The 22,786-nt window shown below is 40.8% G+C and overlaps 1 protein-coding gene across 11 annotated transcripts in view; it reads left to right on the top strand.

Moving 5' to 3' along the window:
- DLG2 (discs large MAGUK scaffold protein 2) overlaps window positions 1-22,786 on the top strand; it is a 2,300,776-nt gene that overhangs the window by 1,990,302 nt on the left and 287,688 nt on the right. The window lies entirely within an intron of this gene.

Raw genomic sequence — 22,786 nt, 5'->3', positions numbered from 1 at the left:
GAACTTATATGCATAAAGAGCAGAATCATCCTTACAATTTTCATTTATTTGATTCAAACCATTTCCCTCACACAACGTCCTTCTTTTCCACTTCAAACCCAGACTGTTTATGTACTTGACACATATTACATGCACTTGGCAGAATTTGAGCCATACTGAACAGTGAGGCCCTGGAGCTTTAGAATTCCCCGTCACTCTAAGAGACCACTTAAACCTAGCAAGAAGATGTTGCTTAATAAAACACATACCACGTGCCTGTGCAACTGAAGAGGAGGGTCGTGATTATGGTTTAAAATTGGATATAAAAAGAGAGCAGATTACCACTGAAGTGAGGATTTCTGTGTGTCATTTGGCTTAAATGGAACTGTGATTAGGAAGAGAAAAAAGACATCTGAAAAGGTCATGAAAAGAAAAATAGTAGCAATTTTGAATTTGAACTAAATGGATGAAATCTAGGGCATCACAAATGGAAATCCATTTTCAGCACTCCGCACTAAAACATCTAGAAGAGAAGGTACAAATACGATCGAAAACAGCGCATAACCTGTGAGGTCAATGCGTTTGGTTGATAATTAAGACTTTTTATTTGAATCAGATACAATATATGTAAATTATGCTGCTTAGAAAATGAATTCCCTGGCATGAGGCAGTTGGGAAACAAAGACTTATCTAAAAGGTAGAGGATCAAAATCAGTAAGAAAAACACCTGAGGGTGAACTTAGTTGACAGTAGTGTTATCTCCCAAGTTACAAGCCCGAGATATGCATATAATAATGGAGCAATTAGTGAACCACTAGAGAGTAAATATTTGAAAAAGTATAACTTACTGTAATGAAGACAGACAGAAAGGTTGAGGACAGATAGACCAGAAATTGAAGACAGACTACTTCTGCTACTTTATAACTGCATGACATTGTGAAAATTATCTAGCCCTAGTGACTTCCTGGGTTACATGTTGGGCTGCTAGTCTCAAGGTCGGAGGTTTGAAACCACCAGCTGCTCTTCAGGAGGAAAACAATGTGTTGTGCTTCTGTAACAGTTAATGTCTCAGAAACCCACAGGGCAGCTCTACTTCACTGTCCAAAGGGTCACCATAAGTTCATGGCCTTGGAGTTTGGTTTAACTTTCTACTCCTGTCAACAGTTAACGTCTCAGAAACTCACGAGGACAGCTCTACCCAGTCCTCCAGGGTTACTATGAGTCAGAATCAACTCAATGGCATTGAGTTTGGTGTTTGGTTTTGAACCTCCACAAGAGAAAGATGATGCTGTCTGTTCCTGTAAAGATATTGTTGAGAAGAGAGGCATCAGAGCAGAGACCCAATGCCCATCTGCAGACAATGGGACATCCCCTCACAGAAGGGTCACAAGGATGGGATGAGTCGACCAGGACACAGTAAAGCACCGATGAAACACGGTATTCCTCTGGTTCCTTGAGGCTTCCTCACCCCCACTATCCTGACCCCAGTACTGACTTATACTGCAGGCTAGATCAGAGCATGTGCACAATTACGGATAAGAGATAAGAGCTCTGGACACATGGAATCAGGAACAGGAATGGAAGTGGCAATACCAGGAGGGTAGTGAGGAGGTGGAGAGAGAAGGGGAGGAAGGGGGAACTGATCTCAATGAACAACACAGAATCACACACACCCCCTCCTGGGAGATGAACCACAGAAACCCTGGGGGAAGGGAGACAGAGTTAGGTGTAAGATATGAAAATAATTATAATTTATAAAGGGGTCATAGGGGGTGGGGGAGAGGAACTGATACCAAGGGCTCAATAGAAAGTGTCTAGAAAATAATGATGGCAACATATGTACAAATATGCTTGATACAATTAATGTATGGATTGGTATAAGAGCTGTAAGAGCCCCAATGCAATGAACTTTTAATTTTAAAAAATATTTAAGATGAAAATTTTTTTTTACTGTCTCAGAAACCCCATAAAGAGGTTATAACTGGCAACCAACTCAATAGCAGTGGGTAACCTTCAAAGGGGCCCTGGGAATGCAGTAGTTACCCCGAAAGGCAATGCTTTGACCCTCTTGGCTGCTCTAGGGCAGAAAGATATGGCCGTCTGCATGTGTAAAGATGACGGCCTTCTTAGAGATACTCACCCTCATGGAAAGATCACTGAACCTAAGAATGCTACAGAAAAATATGATGAGGAAAGCAGAGGGTGCCCAGCTGTCAATCAGAATAATATCTGGGGTCTTAAAGGCTTGTATTAAAACAAGCAGCCATCTAAACGAGGAATCCATTGAGTCCACATGGAAGAAGCAGACCAGCTTGTGTGATTCAAAACGACAATAGCAAAATTCAAATACGTCAGAGCCTAAGTTGCAAACACTGAATTTGCATAAGGCTGTGGAGGACAGCGGAGGTTCTAAAACCCATCTGCAGCACATCTTGCCTGATTAAGCCCTTGGCAGAACCCCGTGCGAGTCTGCTAGGTGCAAGTATGTCTTGCTTGTTCCATGGCCTTTTAAATGTTCACCATGCTCTTTTCTTTCCTACCCATTATTTGTATTTTTACCTCTGTATTATTATTATTCTATCCTTACCACATTTTTTCCTTTTTTTTTCTTAATGTTTCCGTTGGGTTTGCAAAGTACAGAAGGAGTAAATGCACAGAGATAAGAACCGATGCAAGGGGAGAGGTGGGAGTGAGATAGGAATGGTGAGGGATTTGGGGGAGCAACCAATGTATGTGGGAGGGTGAAGGAAGCATTCTCTAGAACTCATGGTAATTGCACAACTCATTTTTAAAGTAGTTTAACCATGGGGAGGGGGATAGGGAGAGAAAATGTTCTAAAATTGATTGGGGTAATGATTGTACAACTCTTCTTGATGTAATTGAACTATTGAATTGTGTGATATCAGGATTAAGTGCCAATAAAACTGTTTAAAAGAAGAGCGAGTGATGGGAAAAAAACAAAACTATAGCCTTGAAACACAGTGGGACAATTCTTTGATACCCCGCAGGGCCCCTGAGAGTCAGACTCTACTTCACTGTAATGCAGTGGTTCTCAGCCTTCCTAATGCCACGGCCCTTTATGTTGTGGTGACCTCCTGCATTAGTCTGGGTAGACTAGAGAAACTAGAAAAACAAATTCATAAACACACATATGTATAAGAAAGAGTTTTATATAAAGAGGAATTGAACATTCAGACAGCATCCCAACCCAGTCCAGTCCAAGTCCATAAATTAGATATTAGCCCATATGTCCGACACCAATCTATAAAGTCCTCCTCAGACTCATGAAACACATGCAATGAATCCAAATGCAAGACAATCACATGCCAGTGGGTAGAAAGTCTTTGGGTTCACTGGCGTTGTAAGCATCTCAGTGCTGGCAGGGGTCTCTGTGGCTTCATCCGGCTTCAGACGTCTGGTTGCATCCATGTGGCTTTTCCGACTCAGGGCACTAGGGTAGATCCAGGTGTCTTATCAGCTGCAATGCCTCCCTGGGAGTGGCAGAGAGAGAGTGTCTCCCACCTCCAAGGAGGAAATACTGGATTTCCCAGAATTCTCAGGAGAAGGCCATGTCCACACAAAGGCCTCATTGGCTATGATCTGATTGACAAGCTAGACTCCGCCCCCACACTCTTAATCCACAAATTGACAAACAATTATATATCTACCACGGACCACCCCTTGTCAATTTGACACTTTCACATCACTCTGTGACCATGTATGCTTTTCAAACAAACGATGAGATCATATCTGTACCTAACAAGATAAAACTAAAACGCATACGATTCCATGTGTGCCTCCCTCATTTAAACATAACATTTTATAAATGAAAAAAACCCACAAAAATATCCTAGGCCAAACAATTGTAGTTAAGTAACACCTACACCTTAGCCCTATGAATATATTCTCCCACCTATGAAAGTTTGTAAGTCAACCACTTCGTACCTTGATCCCTCAATTTTGGGTATCCAATTTTTATATTGCCCACTTATACACCCCAAACATAAAATTATTTTCGTTGCTACTTCATCACTGTCATTTTGCTACTGTTATGAAAAGGGCGACCCCTGTGAAAGGGTTGTCCAACCCCCAAAGGGGTCACGACCCACAGGTGGAGAACTGCTGCTGAAATGGGTTTAGCTCTCAAATTTCCAATCTCTGGGAAGGAGTTAACAATACCTATTTCATAGCATCATTTTGAGGACTAAGTCATTATAATACTAAGCTCAAATAAAATGTCTAGTAAATGTTAGCTACTGTAATCATGAAAGTGAAGTTACAATGTACCTAATATTAATTATCAAGCACTCTTCCAAGTTCCTTGCAACTATTAACTTCGATGATCCCTAAAGCAAGCCTGTGAAGTAGCAAGGATCCCTGGTGGTGCTGTGGAATAAGCATCGGGCTGCTCCCCAAAGACTGGTGCTCCCAAAGGCTGGTGCTCCCAAAGGCTGGTGCTCCCAAAGGCTGGTGGCTCTGCAAGGAACAATGAGGCTGTGTCTCTTCCAATAAAGATGGGCAGCCTCAGAAGCCCAGGGAGCGGTGTACTCTGTCCTACGTAGGGTCACCGTGACTTGGAATTGACTCAAGGTCGTGGGATCGTGAGGTAGACGCGACCCCTATCTGTTTTAGAGGTGACAGATGAAGGCACAGAGAGCACATATATGGTAACTCTCCAAGATCACACCAGCAGGGATGCAGCTGCCATTCATACTCTCGTCTGACTCCATTGTCTCGGCCCTTGACCATCATAGCACACTACCTTTATGGGTGATAGTTCACTTTAATATCAGAGTAATATTTATTGCCACATGTAATTATTTTATTAATTTGTTTGTGGTCTGCCACCACCCACAGAAAGGAAATGATACGGCAGCAAGGACTTTATTGCTTTGCTCATTAATATATTTTTGGCAGCTAGAGTAATGTTAGACACAAAGTAGGTATTGAACAAAATTCTTTATGATGTGCTCAATCATAACTGCATGTGCCAGTGCTCATGAATTCTGTATAGACACTATAAAAGGGGTGAAATAAATAAAACATGAGGATAGGTCTAAATGCATTCCTACCAAATCCTAGGATCTATATCAAACAAAAATATCAACATGTGGACCTATTGTGTCTCAACATATCCTTCATTCTAGATCTATACACTCATAAAAGCCGTGTCCCCATCCCTCTAACCCTTCCCCCAAACAATTTGGAGCACTTTGATTGGTTGTTGTTACTGTTGTCAGGTGCCGTCCAGGCAGCGCTAACCTGTAGCAGGCACAACATAAGGAAACGCTGCTCGGATCTGTGGCACCTTCACAATGGTTCCTGTACCGGGATCCATTGACGCAGCCCCTGTATCCGTCCAGCTCATCCAGGACCCTTCTCTTTTTCACAGTCCCTCCCCTTGACCAACCGTGCCACCGTCTCCAGAGGCTGGTCGATTCAATTGCAATCACATCAAGATGGCAGTTTGAGGATCCTCAACAGAGTCACCTCATGTTTCTTTTCTTTTATCATTTTCTTGAGGGCTCATACAGCTCTGATCACAATCCACACATACAACCACTGTGTCAAGCACACTTCTACATATATTGCCATCATAATTTTCAAAACATTTTCTTTCTACTTGAGACCTAAGTATCAGCTCATTCCCCTCCCCGCCTTCCCAACCTCCCTCCCTCATGAACCTTTGATTATTTATATATTTTTTCATGTCTTATGCTGACCAATGTCTCCCTTCACCTACTTTTCTGTTGTCCATCCCCCTGAGAGGGAGTACTGTGTACATCATTGTGATCAGTTGCCTGCTTCACCCCCCACCCTCCCCTTTCCCTCCTGGACCGCTACTCTCATTATTGGTCCTGAGGGTGTTATTTGTCCTGAATTCCCTGTGTTTCCAGCTCTTATCTGTACCAGTGTGAATGCTCTGGTCTAGCCGGATTTGTAAGGTAGAATTGGGGTTATGATAGTGGGGGAGGGGGGAAGCATTAAAGAACTAGAGGAAAGTTGTATGTTTCTTCATTGTTACACTGAACCCTGATGGGCTCATCTCTTCCCCTTCTGTAAGGGGATGTCCTATTGTCTACAGATAGGCTTTGAGGCTCCACTCCAAATTTCCCCTCATTCATATTAATATGATTTTTTGTTCTATTTTGATGCCTTATCCCATTGAAATCTCATGATCACACAGGCTGGTGTGCTTCTTTCATGTGTGCTTTGTTGCTTTTAAGCTAGATGGCCGCTTGTTTATCTTCAAGACTTTAAGACTATATCTTTTGATAGCTGGGCACCATCAGCTTTCTTCACCACATTTGCTTATGCACCCATTTGTCTTCAGTGATCATGTCGGGAAGATGAGTATCACAGAATGCTGGGTTACTAGAACAAAGTGTCCTTGCTTTGAGGGATTACTTGAGTAGAGGCCCAATGTTCATCTGCTACCTTAATACTTAACATATAAATATATGTACATAGATCTATTCTCTCATCATTATAAATAAATATATTTATATATGTACATGCCTGTATTTAGACCTCTATAAATGTCCCTTGCCTCCTACTTCTTTCCTCTATTTCCTTTTACTTTCTTCTTGTCCCACTATCATGTTTGACCTTCATTCAGGTTTCAATAATTCCTCTCGGCTATATTGATCTTGATCAAGCCCCATCTGGCATCCTATGTCCCCACCATTAATTTCAGATCACTTGTTGTTCCCTTGTTCCTGGGTTAGTTGACACCCCCTTCCTTTTCCCCAACCCCCCCCCCCTCCCATGTGTCAGTCCTGTTGTTTTCTCCCCTGGATTGTTTATCCTGACTATCATATCTAGATAGACATACAGAGACAATAATAAGCACAAAAACAAGACAAAGGCAAACAAAACCAATGACAATAAAATGAAAAGTCTGTACATAGTTCCAAGTCTGTTTGTTGACCTTTAGGGGTGTTTTCTCATTGAGTCTGAGGGAGTGCCACACAAATCATGTTCCTTTTAAAGGGACTTTAAAGATTTCACTGTAGGACACATAGGGTAAGCTTTCAATGACGTTCTTGTAAGACAACTACAGAATTAGCAGTTGCTTATTGTTATGATGGGAAAAACTCCTCGGCACAAATTTCTGGACCATTTTCTCACCAATACAGGTTCCACTGTCATTAAAGCTCTATCATAGTAAACTCCATGGTCATCCTGCATCATCTTGCATAATCAGAGTTACCCCTTCAGAATCCAAAGGGAAAAACACCAAAGAATAGACTCTTCTGTAACTGCCTCTCAGATTGCTCCGAAGCCACAGTTTCGAATGACCGTTTTGGGGAAGGCACCCTAACAATATTTCCATCCCTTGTTTCTTCCCTCATCACAGCCTTTGCTGGGAACTGGGAATAAAGACAGGATCCCTACTGTGCCCAATGATTCAGTGATCAAGGCCAAAGACAATTTAGTGCTGAGAACACTTGTCCAAAACCATCCACTGACTGCCGAGTCAGGTTTAAACTGTTTTGTTTGGAATAAATCCCTGCATGGATGAAGTGAAATTCTGGCAGCAATGCTTTCTTACTTAATGTCATATCGGTGAAAAGAAAAGAGGAAAAAAAATAATTCTAAAAGATAATGGTATATAGAGACTGCTTATTTGCAAGAGACAATCTTGGAAAAATGCATAGCACATGTATTTTCTCTCAATTATTGATAACGGAATTAATGATGGGCACATATTTTTTTCTAAACTAAGAAGAAGGGAATATTTCCTAAACTAAGAAGCAGAAGGAAAACGCTAAAATTCACAAAAGAGACCTGATCACCATAAAGAAGCGCCAGAGCTAAATTGGTTTATCATGTAATAAAAGAAAGCATTTAATGAAATCCCTGAGGACAAATCTTCATCTCCATATTGTTTATAAGAAGAAAATAGGATAACCATATTTACCAATGTCCCAGCTACTGAGCAAAGCACCACATGAAGGAAATTAAATGGATATTATATGCTGCCAAGTTCTCCCAAGAGCTCCCGTGGGTCTCCTTCTCACTTATTATCTAGACTCCGACCCAGACAGACAGAGCGTTCTGTCTGTGAACAGTCGGTCCATTTCTGAGGCCTTTTCTTTCCGTTGGGAAGATAGGGTGACAACTTCCCTTCACTCCCCAGTGAGAGGACACCAATCTTAAATCTGTTGTCCATCCCTCTGGTCCCTGGCCTGTGCTGGGCCCTGGGAAATAAAGACAGGAACCATCGCTGCTCAGAGATTGAATTAAAAAGACCAACTGACGAAATTCTTTTTTCTGAGACATCTATTGACATGCTAGCTTCTGTTCCTGTACTTTGGAAATAGCCTTCTACCTTCTCTGCTAGAACTTAAGATGTGTTGTTAGTGGCCATCACCAGGGTTCAGATCCGAGTCCTATTAAACATAAAAGATAGTTTGGTGATTTTTATTAAAAACAAAGTCCAAATCAAGAGACATTTCACTGGCTGTAAACAACGGTGTAAGAGCCAGTATTTTTATGAGGAATATGTAAGTGTATAGCATGACAATTAAAAAGACAAATCGTTCTCCTTTTTTTTCTTTCACCCCAATTCACTCTTTATTCTTTTTAAAAAATCATTTTATTGGGGTTCATACAACTCATCACAATCCATACATACATCAATTGAGTAAAGCACCCTTATACATTCATTGCCCTCATCATTATCAAAATTCGCCTTCTGCTTGGATTCCTGGAATCAGCTCATTTTCCCTTTTTCCCTCCCCCTCCATCCCTGTGTTTCTCCTTTTTAAAACAGAAACAGAAATCTCAGTAGAATGTATGTAACATGCCTCATTCCCTCTGTGTGTTTTAATTAGTTCCTTCCATTAATAGTAACAAAGACAGTATTTGCTTTCGATCTGGTTATCCCATTAGAATGTTAGCTTCCATCTCAAGACTTTGAGGGAAAAAATGTGTATATTATAAAATTATTTTAAACATTTTGACTTAAAAACACTGAGTTAGACATGAGGAATTCCAGTGGGTTTTCTGTAAATCATATTAGTTGTGTAATAGCGGGACAAGAAAGAATAAAAGACAGTACATTTCATTTCCCTGACGTTAACTCTTATAGCCAGAATCTAGGCAGCAGTGTTGGGACTTAGGGAGATGTCATTTCAATACACTAATGAAGCATATAATTCTAGGTACCGTTTTGAATTGTCTCTCCAGAAACCTAGATTATGTCGTAAGTCAAATTCAGAAAATGTGATTTCTGAACCTACCAACAAGTAACAGGAAGGCCTGCTAGCCTACCTTCTGACCATCTTACAAGTGACGTTTTAGCTATGAGATTTAAGCATATTCTTAACCTCTTCATTAAAAAAAGGACAAAATAATAGTTGCAACCCTACAGATTTAGGATACAGATTAAATTAGTTACTACTTGTCAGCCCTGTCAGTGGATCAATAGAAGGATGGAGGTAGGTAGGTAGAAACAGAAAGAAAGGAGAGAAACAGGTGACTGTAGATTCTCCAGGAGCACTTATAACAATAAAAGGGGTGGGGGATCGAGAGAGCTGAACAAGATGGGGAAGAGAGTGGACGTTCCCATTTCTCCTCTCGCAACTAGCCACGGAACAATAAATACAAACAAGTCCACACTGAGCTCCCAGAACTCTGGTCCACAGCTGCGACGTCGGACTGTCAGCATGAGTCTAGAAATGGGGCTGAGGAACAGGAAGGGCAGAGAAACTGGGAGGACCACCTGCTAACATCTGGAGCACTTGCTCATCCCAGTCATTTGAGGATTAGTCTGAGCAACACCCTAAGCAAGGAGCACTGAAAAGGATTAATCTGAGGAAGCTGGAGCCTGGTTTTGTAAGGTAGTGCAGATTGACTGTGGGAATTCACAGACTGCGCCATTGGGAGGGGTGAAGGGAACCTGACTGTGGTCCTCTGGGAGAGTGCTCTGGAATCTTCCTGAGGCCTAAGATGGATGGGCACTAGAAGCAGCAGGAACTGCAGGAGCAGTAGGGCGAGCGGAAGACTTTATCAAGACAACGCAGAGGGGAAAGAATGGCTCCTTGCCCATGAGGGGACATTGTTGGAGAGCCCCTGCAGGGGTACTGTGAATAGAGAAGAGAGCCTCTTATGTGCCACAGAGAAGTCAAGCCCGATCACTTATGCAGAAGTCCTGAGCTCCAGGACGGCGTGTCTTTGCAAAAGCCAGCTGCCACATCTTTCTCCAGGGAAGTGCCTGGTGGGTCTGTCACAAAAGTGCTCTTGGCCACGGTACCACCATGATGCCCAACCAGAAACATTTACCACAATAATCAGAATACACTATTTAAAATAAAAGAATGATACCACTAACAAAGTGGCCCAATTAAAAGCAAAGTTTTTAAGTACACCGAAAAACCTCAAATACACAAAGCCATAGCAGAAAGAGGACCAATCCAAAACAAATAAAGAGGAAGTTTTTCCTTTGAAGGCCAGAATAATGGAAAGAATCGAACATTTTCACATGATGTTGCTAACTCTATTTAAGGAAAGCAAAAGAGCACACAGAAAACATACTAGGATTAGTCAGGAAACAAATGGAGAAACAAAATGAGAGACTGGACAAGGAAAATGAAAACACCAAGTAAAACCAAAGATAACTACTGAAACTGAATAATAAAGCAACTAACTCAGAAAAATAAGAGAAACAGTCAACAACAGAGTTGACTAGAAGAAAACAGACTAAATGAACTCTACAGAGGACAGAATACATGAATTTATCAAGTCTCCAGAGAAACAAGAAAAGAGAACAGAAAAGCAAACAAGCTCAAATGGAAATAAAGGATTCAATTAAGAAATGCAACATTAGGATTATGAAACTCCCAGAGCATCATAGCAGCAGTAAAGGCCTAGAGAAATTTTCCAAAAAAAAAAAGGAATCAATTTCCTACACGTGAACGGCAAGCCAGGCTTAAAATATAGGAAGCTAAATGAACCCCAATTAGAAGAAATACAAAAAGATCAATTATCTATCATATCCAATACAATTCTTGAAAACCATGAATAAGGAACGAATTCTGAAACCATCAAGAAAAATACGAAATATAATATGCGAATGGTTTTTCTTAAGAATCAATACAGATTTCTCTCCAGAAGCTGTAGAGGTCAGAAGGAAATGGAACAACATACATGAAATACCGAATGAAAACAATTGTCAATCCTAAACAGTTTCTGAGAGGTAAGTCACACTGAGATTTTCAGGGTTAACAGAAGTGGTCTGTTAGTTTGTTTTTCCATTTTTGTTTGTTTGTTTGTTTTTACCTTTGTTCAAGGTATAACATAATGTAGCTGTAGTAATAATAACTCCTTGGAATATCCCAGCGAAATTTGCAAGTCATGTTTGCAAAACTGGAAAAAAAGATCTCCACATTCAAATAAAAATTTATTTAATTCATATAAGATTTATTGAGTAGTTACCACATTGCTTTCTGATTACGAGATGTTGAGTTTACAGGAAGATATAACCCTGAATCCCCCAAAGGCTTACAATCTAGTAGGGAGGACACCTCAGTGCAGGTCTAGGCGTGATACAAAAGAGACAGTGTGGGAGGTGGAGAAATCCCTCTCCTAACTGTTTGGGTTCAGTTAGAAGAGGTAAGAGAGTTGAAATCTGAAGGGTGGGAAAGAGCAATCAAAAGAGAGGGAATAGAATTCAAAAAAGAGGGCAAATGTGCAAAGCCTCAATGATAAAAGTGACTTCAGTATGCTTGGAATTTGGCATGCAAGCCAGGGGTTGGTCCGATATGAGGCTTATATCAGTTAAGAGTCCCAGTAGGACACATTTTATAAACTAAAAGTGGGTAATTCAAGAATAATTTAGCATGTGGGCTATTTAAAAAAGGAGAATTCAAACCAGATTCAGAGGCAGACGTGGAATAAGGGATATCATTGCTGCTGTCCAGTGGAGCTTTGTTAAAGCAAAGATGGTTGTGTGGATCATAACAAATTATGGGTAGCATTGCAAAGAATGGGAATCCAAGAACACTGCATTGTGCTCATGTGGACCTTTGCATCCAGCCAGGAGCATTGATTCCATCAGAGCAAAGGATACTGCATGGTTTAAAATCAGGAAAGGTGTGCATCCGGGTTGTATCCTTTCCCTGTACTTACTCAAGCTGTGTGCTGAATAAATTATCCCAAAAAAGGTAAATTTTAAGAAGAAAAACCCAACATCAGGATTTGAAGAAAACTCATTAACGACCTGTAATATGCAAAAAATACAACATGGCTGGCTGAAAGGAAGGGGACTTGAAGCAGTCATTAATGAAGATCAGACACTATAGCTATCAGTATGAATTATACCTCAGCATAAAAAACAAAGTAAACAAAAAACCTCACAGCTAGACAAATGGACAACAATGGGATATATGGAGAAAAGATGGAAGTTTCCATGGATTTCATAGAAGCAGCAGTCAGGAAATCAAATGATGTATTGTGTTGGGGAAATCTGCTGCTAAAGACCTGTTTAAAGTGTTAAAAAGCAAGGATATCCATTTGAAAATTAAAGTGTACCTTATCTGAGCCATGGTATTTTCAGTCACCTCATATGCATGTGAAAGCCAGACAGTGGATAATGGAAGATATGAGAAAAAATGATGCCTTTCAATTCTGAGGTTGGTGAAGAATGTGGAATATGCCATGGACTGCCAGAAGGATGAACAAACCTGTCCTGTAAGTAGTACAACCAGGATATTCCTTATAAAAGAGGAGGGAAAACTTTGTTTTATATACTTTAGACCAGGGGTCCTCAAACTTTTTAAACAGGGGCCAGTTCACTGTCCCTCAGATCTGTTGGAGGGCTGGATTATAGTTTATGAACAAATTCCTATGCACCCTGCACATATCTTATTTTGAAGTAAAAAAAACAAAAATGGGGCAAAAACACCTCGCGGGTCATAGTTTGAGGACCCCTGTTTTAGACGTATTATCAGGCAAAGCCAGAGTCCCTGGGGAAGAAGATTATGCTTGGTAAATCAGAAGGTCAGTGAGATGGATTGACACAGTGTCTGCAACACTGAACTCCAACATGGCAATGACTGTGAATTGGACAGGACCGGGAGGTCTTTCGTTCTGTTGTATGTAAGGTCAGAACCTAATGAGATGGAGGAAAAACTGAGAGTCTAGAAGTAGTAATGGTTGAGAGTTGTTCTCTCTCCTAAAGTTGAAGAGGTTCCTCTCACAAGACGGGGAGCTTGAAGGGAAAGAGCCAGGAGGACAAATACCCACTCTTGTACGCCTCCTGCTAGTGGTTTCCACTGGGCTAAACCCTTCCGAAGCAACAGGGGATGCCTGTTTATCAACCTCTCAAGACACAGAACAGGGTGAAGAAGGTTATAGAGTTGACTGAGCAACAAATATAAGGTGTACAGCATCACTCTAAAGCGGAATAATGGGCTGGCTACCCTGAGGGGCTTTATACCCCGGGGGTCAAGAACTTTTACCTGTTTCTTAAAGATAATAAAGATGTTAAATAAGGACTATTTTGAAAAGCCCTCCCAGAATGCATTTGATGAAGGGACTAGATTCCTGATTTGTCAACTGGAAAATACTTCACCAGATAGATGGAGATGGTGATATTGGGTAGACATTGAATGCATGGTTAGACTGGAGAAAGAGCATGTGTTTGGGATGTTGGTCCCATCTTTTGCACTATGCAGCCATGAGAACTTGAATCTCTTGAGCCTCAGTTTTACCATCTGTCAATGCTATGTAGAAAGACTTGAAACAATATAAATAAAACCTTGGTATTATCTATGCTGAGATGGTTTTCAACATCTGTCAATACAAGAGGGATTCAAAAAGTTTGTGGAAAAATTGAAATAAAAGCTATTCAATCTCTTCTACAATCTTTTATGAAGCCCCCTGGTACAATGTAAGAGCTTTGAAATTCTCTTTCTAGTGTCTTGCTTATGAGTACAAGGATCCTGGGTGGAGCTGGGCCGATGTAACTATTATTGTGGTTGTAATGACTAACTCGGGTTCCTATGTATCATATCCTTTCTAGAACTCTCCAAGGACTCATCCACCATTCTGTAATTTTGTATCAAATGGAGGATCTCTCAGAAAAGGAAGTCATTTCTCAAAGAACCAGGGAGCTTGTAGCAGGAGAGCAGCAGCAAAGTAATTTGCTGAACAGTGAATCCCAGAGGATCTGCTGTAATTGAAATACTACAACCAGAAAGAAAGAAAAGCAGAAAAACAAAGGCATTCTTTGAAGTCTCCAAGGCCACAGTTGGGTTAATTGGAATAATAATAAGCCCAAGGTCTCAAGTAAATTTTGACAAGGGTTTTGAGATAGACTTTAAGAACAATGATCCCTAGTTGTGCACAATGGGTACCTTTCGTGCCTGTGGCTTGCTTTGAATTGTACCTAGTGCTACCCAGCCATCATTTCTCACCTGTTTCCAGTCACCTCAAAGGACCTGTCCTTTAAGGGCATGTCAAAGCTGCTTCCTTTTCAATGCCCCCCACTCACCTTGGTATTGTCAGAATTATCACATTCAGCTCTTCAGCTCTTTGAGTGTGCTGCTGGCAAGTGATAATTGGCAGATTTGCCATTTGAAGGAACACAGGTTTAATTAGAGAGCCTTTTGACCACCCCAAATCCGTGTTCCAGTACACCTTTATCCTCTTCGTTAAATGCATAGTGTAAGGCTTAATAGAGTCTATAGAGTCTGCTAAGGACCAGAGTTCCTCCATGCTTGCCCAGGACTGACCCTGTAATGTTCTGCCCCAAGCTAGATCCTGTAAAAAGTTCTGCCCAAACAGGAAAGTACCTTTCTCAGAAACCAATGAGCCAGGAATAGCCACAGAAAAAAAGCGAAGACTGCTAATGAACCCCTTGGCCATTCTGAGAACCCTAATGTTGCAGAAGCCTATGATGCAAAATGATCAAAAGGCCGGGAAGCCCACAGCCTACACCATTCCACCCCAGGCAGACACCCCCCACCCTTTTAAGCAAAGCATTTAGCCCTTGTACTATGGGATGATGCACCACTCACTCGTCAACCCGCCTGCACCCAGCTTCAAAATAAATCTCGCTGTTTCCTAACATTTGGCCTCTTGTTTGAGTTGAGTTGCCTCACTGAACCTTACATTAAGTGCTGAAACCTGGGAAAGGTGATGGAGAGCAGTCCCTTGGGACCCCACTCCTGTTGTGACTTGATTATCTCCAGACACCAGAATCTCCAATGGAATTCTCTGTGTATAACACTCAGCATTACATGTGAGTGAAGTCTCATGGAACCGTACGCCTAGACAACCTCATATTCATCTGTTGTTGCTGTTGCTTTGTTTTGTTTTAAGCGATCTTGAAAAGAAATCCAGAGAAGAAAGCAGCCAGCGTTTGTAAAAAATAACTACGTTTGTTTTGTTTTATGTTGTTTGCCAGATTGGAATTTCTGTGATGGAAAGGGAAGCAAGGAATTGCCTTTGATGATCTGGCAATGGATCACAGAGGAATGCCCAGGGGCCAGTGTCTAGCAAAGTACTACATACGTCACCGTGGTAGAGCTACAGCTGCAGTGAGCTGCTGGTGCTACCTGCTGCATCTTTCTCTGGCGTATTGCACTTCATCATTCTTAGCCCAGGGAATCAGCCATCTTTGCCCTACTTCAGGTTCCAGACTCTTGCAGCATCCTCCGCCTCCCTCAGCTTGTGCTATTGTATCTCTCTTGACACACTCACGGCAGAGTTTTTGGCCTTGATGGGCAAATACTTACACTGCAGCAGTGCTTCACTAACGTTTGCCCAGCACTGACTAATTTGATTTCTCTTTGGTATTCTACAGAAAGCGCAATCTGAAGACTGGAGCAGCTATAATCTTGTATCCTTCGTTTTCCTGAAATGCCTATTATACCTGTCCATGGGAAAGCACCTTTGCCTCTCATGAGGCTGTAGGAGAAAATGCTTATAAATAAGGTGGAAAGAGAAGTAATTCCCTTTTGTGGGCCAGGTGGAAGAGTCTCCTCACCCCTTCTTCTTTTTCTAGAACACTTTTAACTCTAGTTCTTCTAGTGCTGCCCTGTCTTTGGGCTTACCCTTCTTCCAAGAAAGAGAAGCTGTGTTTAAAAACAGTCTAGTAATCTCCGAGGTTTGTGCAGTAAACCACTTTCTAGCCCATGTGCTTAAATATTTAGTACAGTAGTTCAGATTCCTGATGAAAAATTAGTAATGTCTCACTGCCATCGAGTCCATGCCAACAAATTAATACTGTAGATCGTAAGAAATACTATAGATCATATTGAATGGGCATTAGTCTACTATTTGAATCATTCAATATTTATGTCTGTGGATATCAAAAAATCTTGACACACCTAGGGAAAATGGAATATCCCTACAGTGACTTTATCAATCTAAATAATAGCCTCAATAGTGCATTAGACTGCTAACCAGAAAGTGAGCAGTTCGGATCCATCAGTTGCTCCATAAATAATCAGGAGGTGATCTGATTTACTGAAGGTCTACAGCCTTAGAAACCCTGGAGCAGAGTCCTGGAGTGTCACTCTGAATTGAAATAGGCTTGGTGGCAGTAGGTGTGGGATTTTGCGTTGCTGATATTGGTAAGTCTAACCAGTGACCATCATAGAGAGTCATACTAGTATTTGCAGTTTCTCTTTGACTTGAACTCTAAGAAACATGCCTTAAAATAACTGTGTCAGCATGGACTCAGCATTTTGAAGCAGTTCCAGGGTCACTTATTCCAGGCATATATGACATTGACGTGTAATACAGAATTAACTCATATGCATGCTGTTATCATTAAAATTTACTTACCCTACCAATCTGTCTTAAAAGAAAATATGGGTTTATGATGGGAGATTTTTGTTTTGTTTTACCAAATATTTTTTTTAAATCCATTGTGATTTGGGTGAAAGTTTACTGAACGAATTGCTTTCCATTCAACAATTCACATACCATTTGTTTTGTGACACTCTTGCAATCCCCACAAGGCAGGAATGCTCTTTCCACTAGCACCAATGTTCCCTGTCTCCATTCACTCTTTTGTCCTGCCCCAGCTGTGTGCTGAACTCGGTTTGGCTCATGCTGCGTGGTGTGGTTGATACTTCCAAGTACGTGCTCCAACGATGTTGGGATTCACTTTATAGACTTGTCTGTAGTTTGACGGAAAGTTGATCCCAGGACTTGGGGTCAGTTCGAGGCTGAAGGGGATCTAGGGGTCACAGTTTTGAAGAGCTCCGCTAGTTTCTATCAGACCACTACGTCTAGCCATTTTGATTATTTTCTACTTTGTTTTGCTTTACTTTCCCTCCTGCTCTGTCCAGAACCATTTTTCCCCCAAAATTTCTGACACATAATTTATATATCATACAATTGAATAGTTCATTCATTCATTTACACCCACTATGTCTGTCTTAGAGAACTACCCCCACCCTGCCAATGCTTCAACTTTAAATCAACTTTAAAATGTGTTGTGCAGTCAGTTCTAGCACTCCCTCCCCCTCCTGCCTTCATTGTTTATTCTCAAAATCCCCTTTCTCTCCCTATCATCCCCCCCACACCCCCGCAATCCCTATAGCACCTTGAATCAGTTATTATCATTATACATACCAACCGAGCAGTGGGTAGTGCCACTGAATCTTTTGGGGTTTTTTTTGAAGTAATCTAAAAGTAGACAAGACCTTACACCATAGAATTTACCTTTGGAATAATAACTCTAGTAGCATTTATTTAAATTTTCCAATAAACAAATGAATCTGACACTTAAACAAATCTAGCATTTAGCAGCTAGAAATATATTGTAATATTCACTTAAACTAATATTGTAGTTTTCTTGAAGCAAGTTTAGCATTTTGTTTTTCTTATTGAAATAAATATAGCAGTTATCATAACACATAATTATAAATTAAATCTTCATTGATGTCACTACATATTTTCTATCGTGGACCCTTCTCTGTCAATATTATCCGTGTATGTGTGTTGAACTACTCTGTTGGCTTCCTAATTACTTTTTTTTTCCATATGACAAGTTATTTTCTTGTGAATCTTCATTTGTGTGTCTGTTTTTCAATGAAATGCTTGTGTTTCTTACTTGACAAGCATCAGTAATCGCAAGTAATGTTTTTAACTGTAGGGTCCCCCGATTCTGTCATCACCCAGTCAGAGGCCAGAAAGGCAGCCAACAATGTGAAGAATCTGAAGTGTACTGTGCACTCAGTCCTTGGCACCAAGGAGAACACAAGAACCCTCTACCTTCTTCCTGCAAATAATAAATGATGCTTTTGTGACTTCCCCACCGCCATTAACACAATGCACTGGTTCTCTATAACAAGCATCCTAAACAGAGATTTCAATGCAATAAATTAAACATAATTAGGAAAGATATGTCAGACTTATTATTTGCAGTTTCAGTTCTCTCCTTGAATATACTTGGCATTTAAGATGGGAACTCCCTTGTCTTCCAAGGCTTCCTACCTTAGCAGATACTCCTGGAGCAGTGATTGAGCTCTTGGCTGCTGACCGAGTCCGTAATTGGACGTCACCAGCAGCGCCACAGGAGAAATACGTGGCAGCCTGCTTCCAATGATGGCAGATACCTCAGAAGCCCTCCAGGAGAATGCTACCCTGACTTACAGGGCTGAGAGGAGTCAGAATCGACTCAAAAGCCATGGTGTGCTTTGGGGGACTAGGTACTCATTAAAAATCAATGTTAGAATCCCTCCCCCATGAAAAATATGTCACTGTTCACTTTAATAAAAAAGTATGCTGATATTACTTGTCTAAGATAATCTAGTAATAAGACAGTTATTTGGATTATTTAAGATGACTGTAGCTCAACTGTAAGCTCATTTTTTTTAAATTAAGCTTTATATTTGGAACAAAGGCATCTTTTTAGCGTGCGGAGAAGAAGGGATAAGGGAGAGGCAGCATTTGGTTGAACTGTTGTATTGCTGCCTTCTTTCTCTGTTTCATGGAGCCCAGAGCTCCACAACATAAAACTGTGAACTGAACCCTAAGTATTTGGGAAGTGTGCAGGATTTTAAAAAAAGATGTGTTTATTATGACAAAGTAGAATTCCTCTTTAGGATTTCTGAGACTGTAAGTCTTTACAGGAGTAGACAGAGTCACGTTTGTCCGTCAGAGAAGCAGGTGGGTTCGCAGCCCTGACCGACCCTCGTGGTGAGCAGCCCAGCACAACCCACGGTGCCGCTTGGACTCCGTGTCAGACAGTGTAGACAAGGAAAAGCCTGCTCATAGAATGGAAATGGTCTGAATTCTCGTCCTTATTCTGTTGTTAAATACATAACCTCCAGAAAGTCATTTACTCTTTCTTAGCCTCGGGTAATGTAGGGAAATCATACTTCATTTCCCTTGTAAATTCACTCTCTCTTTGATGACTAGGAGGTGTAGTGAGTACATATTGGGCCACTAACCACAAGGTTAGCAGTTCAACACCGCAAGCTGCTCTGAGGGAGGAAGATGGTGCTTTCTACTCCTACAAAGAGTTACAGTCTTGGAAATTCACAGCGGGTCACTATGAGTCAGCATTGACTGATGGCAGTGAGTTTTGGTTTTGTTCTGTTGGGGTTTTTTTTTTGATGTTGTTGTTTTGTTTTTTGAGGACTAGTTCGTTTTTCTGAAACACTTATCTCAAACTGTTAATACATCCATCCTCACCATCACTCTCAGCTAATCAACTTGCTCCCTATTTTACTGAAGAAAATTCATTTAATAAAGAGAGAGTGTCTCATCACCTTAACCAACTTGCGCCTGTGCCTTCTCTCCTGTGAACATGGATGGGTTCTGTTCTGTGTCTGGCCAAGAGTGTCTTCTCTCTTACTCGGGCCACACTGATGGTCAACTCTCCTCCTTTCTCTTCCGTATTATCAACATTTCTCTCTCTACTGGATCATCCCCAGAGGAGAAAACCTCCACTGATGTGTCTCCCATCTTAAACAGAAAAGCGTTCTTTGTCACAAAGCTTATTAGACGAGTTCTCTGCATGACTCCAAGTTTTCTCCTTCGATTCTCTTTTGAAAGGAAGCTTTCGTGGTATTGTGGGGTATGCCTTGGTTGCTAACCACAAAACTGGTGGTTTGAATCCACCAGCGGCTCCTCTAGAGAAGGGTGAGGCTGTCTGCTCCCATAAAGATGTATAGTCCTGTAGGCTCTTTCTGCGTCTGAATCACATTGCTGGCAATGGGTTGTTTGACTTTTGGTTGGTTGGTTTTGGCATTTTTAACCATCTCCATCAGTTTCCCCTCTACAAATTTTCCAAACTTGTTTTGATTTTTTTCCAATTGCCCCAAATAACTTTTATTAGCACTTTTCAAGTTTCACCTTCTTGCTCCTATAGTAGCATTTGATATCATTGGTTACTCTTTCTTTGAAATACTTGTTTTAAGATAACACTTGCATTATTTTTCCTATTTTTTTATATCTCCCTCTCAATCTTCCCCCCCCCCCATCTGCTGGTTCTCCTTCATTTTCAATACTGTTCATTTGGAGTGCCCCTGGGTTTGGTCCTTGTGCATCTCCACTCTCATACCTACACCTATTTCTATATCGATATCACCCAGTCTCGTGGGCTTAAACTCATCTCTATGCAAATGATTTCCATTGCTATCTCTGCTAAGAGCTCCAGCTCGCTTCTAATGTTCCATTTGAATTCTCTACTTGAATCGATAAAAGCTATTTCAAGCAGAGGCTTTCCGGTGGTGCAGTGGTTAAGTGCTCTGTTGTTTATCAAAAGTTCAACAGTTCAAACCCACCAACTGTGCTGTGGGAGAAAGGTAGAACAGGCTGTTCCTATAACGATGTACAGTCCACAAAAGCCTGTGACAGCCCTTTCCCCCTCGGACTTCACACTGGCCAGTGGGAAATTATATTAATGACGTCTCAGACCTGTATCTGAAGTGTGGTCGTTTCTCAGCATCCGCATGTGTCCATCTCAGTCTCCATGGCATCATCCAATGCTTGCATTATTGCCCTTCATTCGTAAGGGCCCCTTTGATGACGTCATGTCTTTCCTCCTTCAATCTATTTTGAAAGCAAGTTAAAGACTCACATTTTGCTGTAACCACCACACACTCCATGCAGACTAAAAGCTGAAGTCTTGCTGTTGGTGTCTAAGATCCTGTGTGATGAGTCTCATTATCTTGGATAACTGTTGAGCTGTTCTTCCTGTGCTCTGTCTGCTCTATCAGACTGTCCTCCTTGTCGTTCCTCTAACACAACAGCTTCATTTCCACCTCGAGCTTTGCTATTCCTTGTTAGGAATGTTCATTCCCAGAAAATTTTCATGGCCATTTACCTTTAATTCTTCATTAAAGAGCGAACTTCACATTGAGAGCTTTCCTCTTCCAAAGCACACACACATTTTATATCCCACTTCTCTGTTTTATAACCGTTTCTTTGATATTCCTTACACTGAAATGTCCTTGTTATAGAGGTCTTGTATTTGTATGTTCGATGAGGGTAGAGAATTTATTGGCTTTGGCCGTTGTTGACTCTAGTACCTAGCACACAGTGACCAATAAGTGTTGGTTAAAGAAATGAAAGAATGAATGAACTCTGCCCTCTCCATCCACAGACAGTGAGCTAGGAATCATATGGTCCCAGGACAAAGTAAGTTCCACAATACCTTTTGAGTCATTATATAAATAAATCAGACTTAGTAAATTCTTTATTGTAGATTCATATTTTTTTAATATTTAGACCCAGCATTGAAAATTTACCATTTACAAACTCTCAGTTTTCATCTGAAGAGAATGAAGTCAGTCTCCTCCCTTAGATAGGCAGTTTTCCTATATTTATAAAACATACATATATTGAGATGAAATACACATTTCATAAATGTATTCAAACCTCTCTTGCATATGCATATGGATATGTGTATATTTTATGTGCACACACGTACACACAGAGGAGTGATTGTAAGATGGTGCAGAGTCAGGCAGTTTCATTCTTTTACACATTGGCTCACTGTGAGTTATGACTGGGCATCTATTCAATAGTACCTAGCACCTGTGTCTACACACACACACATGTATGTATGTATGTATGTATACGAGTATCATAGAATCCTTTGTTCAAAGGAAGTATTATTTGAAAGCCCTAGATCTCATGAGGATGAAAATAGACATAATTATGAGGTATAACAGCTGCTGGAAGATGCTTCTGTGACACTTGATAGTACAATTAAAAGCCATGACCTATCTGGTGGCCTAGCAGAGACTTATTATTCTACCTATGATTATCCCGAGTAATCTTGATTTGATTAACCAGATGCTTCAGTTTTGAATTTTTACTAAAGATCATTGTATTAGAAATGTCAGGAACATACTGCCATATTTATCAGTAGTTTAAATGTAGTCACTGGCCCCATGCAGAGGGCACTGGTTCCCAAAGAGAACACCAGGTGAAACCGTATTCTTCACTCCTAAATTGAATTGTATCCTTAAGTGCAAGAGTTAATGAGCTGGATGATATGCAAATCTTGGAGGTCTGCTTTCTGCTTTAATGTAAGCAAAGGCTTAACCATTTCTTCAGTTGACCTCTTTTTGATCTTTGTCCATGATTATTCCTAACAAAAACCAGCCTCTCCCCACTTCCGAAAGGTGAGAAAAACATGGATTGAATTAGTAAAGGACAATGAAATTCCAAAGAATGGTACTTATTCAGTAGCACATATGTCTCCAAGTAGGAAAGATGTTGTGATCAATAACATAATCTTATGAGGACGCAAAGTGACCGTGCTTCACTTACTGCATTTCCTGAGGGCATGATTTGTGACCATTGCTTCCTTAGAGTAAAATTTCAG

This window comes from Tenrec ecaudatus, chromosome 4 (genome assembly GCF_050624435.1).
Source record: "Tenrec ecaudatus isolate mTenEca1 chromosome 4, mTenEca1.hap1, whole genome shotgun sequence".
Lineage (NCBI taxonomy): Eukaryota > Metazoa > Chordata > Mammalia > Afrosoricida > Tenrecidae > Tenrec > Tenrec ecaudatus.
The sequence above is the reverse complement of the archived record's forward strand: the minus strand, read 5'-3'. Positions and strand labels throughout refer to the sequence as shown.